The 6560-nt window shown below is 36.4% G+C and overlaps 1 long non-coding RNA gene across 1 annotated transcript; it reads right to left on the bottom strand.

The window, feature by feature from the left end:
- Positions 1–1834: 1834 nt before the first annotated feature.
- LOC133059606 (uncharacterized) lies at positions 1835–5784 on the bottom strand. Its single transcript, XR_009693591.1, has 4 exons — positions 4402–5784; positions 2833–3393; positions 2242–2351; positions 1835–2069 (listed from the first exon to the last, which is right to left on the bottom strand). It is a non-coding gene; the product is annotated as an uncharacterized LOC133059606 (long non-coding RNA).
- Positions 5785–6560: the final 776 nt, after the last annotated feature.

Here is a 6560-nt window from a genome sequence, read left to right as displayed (position 1 = left end):
AAAGGCTGAGCACTGAAGAATTGATGCCTTCAAATTGTGATGCTGGAGAAGACTCTTGAGAGTCCCTTGGACAGCAAGGAATTAAAGCCAATCCATCCTAAATGAAATCAAGCATGAATATTCATTGGAAGCACTGATGCTGAAGCTGGAGCTCCAATGATTTGGCCACCTGATGCAAAGAGCCGACTCATTTGAAAAGACCCTGGTGCTGGGAAAGATTGAGGGCAGGAGGAGAAGGGGACAACAGAGGATAGGATGGTTGGATGGCAAAGGACATAAGTTTGAAGAAACTGGGAGATGGTGAAGGACAGGGAAGCCTGGTGTGCTGTAGTCCATGGGATTGCAAAGAGTCAGACATGACTGAGTGACTGAACAACAGCAGCAACATCAATTCATGAGCATTTATTTTAGTTTATTATAGTCATTGTTTGGATGTCTCGAAAACTAGTCACGTTGTTTACATTTCAGTTTGAGGAATTTGGGTCTATATAGTTCATGCTGAGATTTTGCCTTATCCTCTTGTGTATAGATTTGCCTATTGTTCCTGGTTTGGTATTACTAATGCGAGCCTCAAGTAGACAGCTAGTGCTAGACTCAATTTCAACATTGGATCTCCACTTGTTGAGGATACATTCTGTCCTTCCTATACCAACTATCTATCTGTTTTGGTTTCTGTTTGCTAGGCATGGCCAACAGAATCTGTCTAGTTTTTTCTGCTTTGTCCTCATGAAGGGCCCTTTTTGAGATGGATACCCATCTACCTGTCCCTGCTATTATGTTATTTGAGATCTTCCTAACTTGATGGACTCCTTCTTCTTCCTGCTGCTGGAATTGAGCCCAATATCTGCCTCATCTTCACCACCCTCCTCAGTGTATCTAGTTTCTCTAGTCTTCCTGTCTAGCTTGTCCAACTACCACCCAAACTCTAGTTTCATCTGAATATTCAACTGTAGGTGTCATCTGCTACCATTCTTAATAGGAGGGTGCTTTAATACTGAGTTAGTATTGAATTGAATCACAACTGACAAAAATTCAGCATACAAATGACTTAAGGATGAAAAATTTTATTTCTTATGGGTAATAAATAATAGGGCATAGAGTAGTTTCATAAAGTTGTCAAAACCCCAAGGTGATTCCATTTTCTCATCCATCTATATGATATCACATGATAATATTACATGATCTGAGATGTTCTTAGAGATCCATCCATTATGCCACATTCCAGGCATCAGAAAAATTAAAGAAAATAAGAACATCACATGATTTTCTTTTAAAGACACATTCCAAAGATCATAGATAATAATTCATCTTATAATGCACTGGTCATTATTTAGTCACATTTGGCAGGGAGTGCTAAGAAATCTAATCTTTGTACTAGGATGTCATAGGCATAATAATAAGAGTTGATATGAGGGGCAACCACCAGTCTGTGCTTCATCTTGAGAATAAACCAGTAAGGGAGGAAGAAAAAGAATCAGTTTGTGTCTAGTGGGGAGAATTGTAATTGTCAGAGAAAGGTAGGCACACAAATTACAATATTAATGTGTTCTACTCCACTTGGACAATAGTCAAGGAGCCTGAGTCAGAGGACTCAAGTTTAAAAAGTGGTCTTAGGACACTATAAAATGTTTGTTTGGAAAATGTGAAGATGTGGGACCCATCTACCATGTTATAGAAAGATACATCTCCAGCCTCATAATCCAGGAATATTCCCACCCTACAGGGTTTTTCTTTAAGAGTAAGATATGTTTCTGGGGATGTGAGGCCCCAGTACTCCCCATCATGGAGCCTAATGGCCCAGAAACCATTCTGTGGTGACATTACACCACTATTCCTTACTACATTATCCCTACAAACTCCCAGGTCCCAGGACTGTGCATCCCCAACCTCCACCTCCCAGAAGAATCTCCCTGAGCCGACATGCAGTTGACCAAGCACACAGGGAAGGGAGACAAATCTCCGTGAGCAGCTGGGAAGTTCCTGAGATGGTTCTTTCCAGGTTACTCTTCTCCCCTCTTCAGACAGGAAGAGGGCAGGATGGGCAGTGGCTGCATCCAGAGTCAGATTTACTGCAAAGACAAGAGATCATCAAGTTTCTGGGAATGGTATCAGTAGGCTTGGGCCAGAGTCTCCCTTCTGTGAGAGCTTCTCTGACCCTGGGGAGATCCAGTTCACCTCTCTGCATCTTCCCTGGGACTACCTACAAGGAACAGGGTCTGTCTTGGACTATGATAGACTCACCAGTCTGGAACTCTTCTTTTCTCCAATCTGCAAGGAACAAATGAACATGAGAATCCACCGTCTGACAGGTAGAGCTGTCCAACTGTCCAGAGCACTATAGTAATAAACTCCTTAATTCAAGAATAACAGCAAACAACAAAGAAAAAGCCTCTTTTATATACTTGAACCTCTTTTTACAAGATGCTAAACTATATATGTCTTGAAGACCTGCCCTGTCCCTATGCTATCCTCATCCAAAATTCATATAGGATAAATATTTGTTATCTATTTAGGATGTTTGAAAGGAAATATAGTATATGATGAGTCTGGTCAAATAACTTATTGTTCACTTTAGATTCCTCAAATTTTAGCAGATGAAAATGATTCTATCTACACTCAAAACACAATGTTACCTGCAATCAAAAATAATAAAACTACTAAAATGCAAAGCTCCAAACACACTATTATTTGTTAGAATAATGATTTATCTATTGAATTCATGAAATAAATGCTTAGTGTTTCCTTAATTTTCAGCAAATGTTTTGCATACACTAGATGTTCTATAAAATCTATGATAATAGGATGTTCTTCATCAGAGTCTGTATTGCTCACCAGCATACAATGGTGTTTCTCTCCATACTGCAAAAGAACAAAATAGAAAAAGCCTTACTTTTATCATTTTATTCTTTCATTGTCTTTTTTGTTATATTAAAAACAAATATAAGAAATATTTGCCTTTGCTCTATTTCTTCTACCGAATCCTTTGAATTTCCTCTTTCTATCCTATATCCTCATATTCCAATATTCAAACATGGTGATAAAAATGATCAGGTGGAGGATAGATAGAAATATAGAAAAAAGCAAAGGTAGCAGGGATAGGAGCATGAAGGAAGGAGCATAGAAGGAAGGAAGGAAGGAAGAAATGAATGAAAGGGGAGAGGAAGAATTACAGGCTGAATAATTAGTGGCTTGCATTTCAGAGAGAATTTATTGAAAGCATTGATATTAATAAATATAATGCTTCCAATGCTGCTGTGCTTACACTAAACATTTTTGTTGTATTTCTGCATTCTATCCCATTGGCATAGGGGCAGAATCTAAGAAAAACAGAACAGTGAAGGTTTCTGAGAGATGATCATTACTCACCAGACTTGAATTGAGCCTTCTTCTTCTCTGAAAGAAAATACACAATCATGTATGTATATATAAACAGATTTTCTTAACTTCATAAAGAATATGCCAACAATGCCATACATCTGTCAATATTTGTGTCTGAAACTTTCTAAGTAATGTCCATTTCAAAAGCAATGAAAGAAATGTCTAAAGTTCATTTCATCTGGAAATTCCACTATAATATGAAGAATATAATCTGATATGAAAGGACATGAGGATTTAATATTTTTTATAGTAAAATACTAAAATAAAATAGAATAATCTTAGAAATTAACCATAGGATTTAGAGATATATTATCAATGAAGTTTATCTGAGTGACTGAAAAATGCTCAAGGCCCTGAAGGAAGAGAAATTTGTTGAATCAACTAATAAGTGGTTAAAATAAAAATGAATGAAGGGTAATAATTTTGGTTGGAAAGAAACAATGATGCAAAGTTATACAAAAAAATATTTATGTACCTAAGATCACTGGAGATTATGGCCAAGCAAAGTGTATCAAGATTACACTTGACATTAGTATATGCAAATATTTAAAAGGTCAACAAAGGAGGAACCTATCTTATTCAGCAACTTTGGAGTCTGAACCCTGTTCTTAAATTGAAAGAGTATAATATATTAAAAAAAATGGGACTCAATCTCAGAGCACATGAGGAAAAACCGAAGTTAAGGGAAGTTTTCTATTGAATAAAAATAACCACATTCTTCTTAGCCTAATCCCTTTCATCTCACCAATCTTTTTTTTTTTTCACCAACCTTATAACAAAGTTATGGTAATCACTAGGAAGATAAAAGAAAAGGGATAGAATAAAAAGGTAGAGGAAAAAATTGAGACTTAATATGGGAATTTTATTAGAAATTCAGGATGCCAAAAAGAAAATGGATAGGGTCATTTTAAATTCACAAGCAGGCAAAGGAACGATAGGATTATGTAAGAGGTGCATGTCAAGAAATAAGAGGAAAAAGTATATCTAGGAAATAAATCTTTTGAAAAGAGAAATAAAACTTACCAATTTCCTTCTTGAGTTGTTCTGAAAAATATAATGGAAAAACTCATGTAAATTTCAAGGAAAACCAGAAAATGAAAGTGAAAATAAAATTTCCACTGCTCAGTAAATAGATAAGATGGATGTAATTAGAAAAAAAGAAAAAAACATGGAAAAAGTCCTGAAAAATAACAAGGAAGCAACTATTTTTATCTAGGAAAAATGGTGACAATTTTTTCTTGCAGACAAAAAAATGTTGCCTGACATTTTGGTAAACAATGAACGTTGCCTACCATGAAGACAACAGAACCAGATGGTGTACACTGGGGGGATTCAGGATGGAGAAAAACAGGATACTGGCCCCAGTAGTTAGGACACATATCAAAGGAATAATTTCAATAAGCCCCGACTCTTGTATCTTACTATATATAAAAAGGCATTAACTTGAGATGCCTGTTTTGTTTTTTGTTTTTTAATTATTATTAGAGGTAATTTTGATGTGTTCCATTACAGTTTTGCTTTTGTTTTTTCAGTAAAAACTCCTAGATAATTTGAATCCTTCCTAATCTCTCTGTAAGAGTTCCTCAGAACTCTCTGAGAGGCTGTATCCTAGGTTATAGTCCTGAGTAAGGTCCCCAAATAAAACATAACTTAAAACTTTTAGCTTGTGCATTTGTTTTTCAGTCAACAATTTTGGTTTGGTGACCAACAAAGGTGCCAAAACCAGACTTCTCTTCTTCACCTGATCTCCATGAGGATCTCTAGCTTTGGCACTAACAGAAGTTCCCTTGTGCCTATGTGCCTCCTCAGAGGGTCCAGATGATTCTGGGTGAATCTTCCATTATTTACTGATGAACCTGAGTTTTAGTCAGTGGTGATAAATTTATGCAGTAGCAGATTTTCCTAGAAATTTAGTTTCAAGAAGAAATGCCAGAGTAAAAGACACTGAGAAATTTTTCTCAGTTGAAAGACACTTAGAGGGTTATCCTCAGTTGAGACACACTGGGAAGGTTTTATTGTGTAAGTACAGAATTTACACTTACAAATACTTATTTGTTGTGAATTAAAGGACATCTCACCCAAAAAATGGCCAAATTGAGGCTTGTTTTGACATACCAAAATTATGTTTTTGCAAGCATAGCTTAAAAAACCTGGTTTGATGAACATCTTTTCAGAAATCTGACTTCAAAGGGGTGGGAAAAAAAAAAAAAACTCTTCTATAGAGGACCTTGCATTTTTGTCCTAGTGTCTTTGAGATGCAAATGTTTCACCTGCTCTTCCCAAATTTCATTTTTCTGTGTTTTGAGAGCTTGGCCTGTGCTGTGCAGAAGATACATATATGGTATACATTTGGCAGCCAGTCAGATAGACTAGGATTCTGAGCAATCTTTTTGTCTGGCTATGCCAACTCTCAATAAAGATTCCACTTTCAATGTAGGAGACCTGGCTTCGATCTTTGAGTCAGGAAGATCCCCTGGAGAAGGGAATGGCTATCCACTCCAGTATTCTTGCCTGGAGAACTCCATGGACAAGGGGACCTGGCCAGCTACAGTTCATGGGGTTGCAAAGAGTCAGATATGACTGAGCAACTAACTGCATGCCGACTCTCAGGGAACTTGTCATAAGTGGCCCCAACCCATAAGGCCTTTGTCATCTTAACTTTCAGTGCATCTGCCTATACAGTGAAGGCCCTTTACTTTCTTAAGACTATTTTTGGGAGTAAACATTTTAGATCTTGTGAAGACTACATCCTTTGTCCTCTCTTGTGGGGACACCTTTTGTGTCTTATTGGTTTAAGTTGCTACTAAGATATTATTCATCAATGGCCAGACAATGGATCCTTTAAATTGGAGAAATTTTAAATTGGTAAATTTTTAGAAAGGTCTCATTATAAACAGCAATTTTGTTGGTACCTATGAGAAAAACAGATTAGAAAGTGGCTAAAAATATATATATGAAATGGGTAACCTAAAAACTCTTTAGTTTAACAAACAAAAAAAAATTGGGAAGCCTTATTTGTGGTCACAGCTTCCCAGTCAAGTAGTCTTATAAATGCTAATAAAATATTAGATCAATTTTTAATTAAATTGATTAATATGGAAATAAAAAGAAGCCAAAGGACAGCCTAAAATTCCTTTCTCAATAGGTGGAAATTTCAAAAGGACTCATTCCCAACAGAAAAA

The sequence above is a fragment of the Dama dama genome, chromosome 7 (assembly GCF_033118175.1).
Source record: "Dama dama isolate Ldn47 chromosome 7, ASM3311817v1, whole genome shotgun sequence".
NCBI lineage: Eukaryota > Metazoa > Chordata > Mammalia > Artiodactyla > Cervidae > Dama > Dama dama.
The sequence above is the reverse complement of the archived record's forward strand: the minus strand, read 5'-3'. Positions and strand labels throughout refer to the sequence as shown.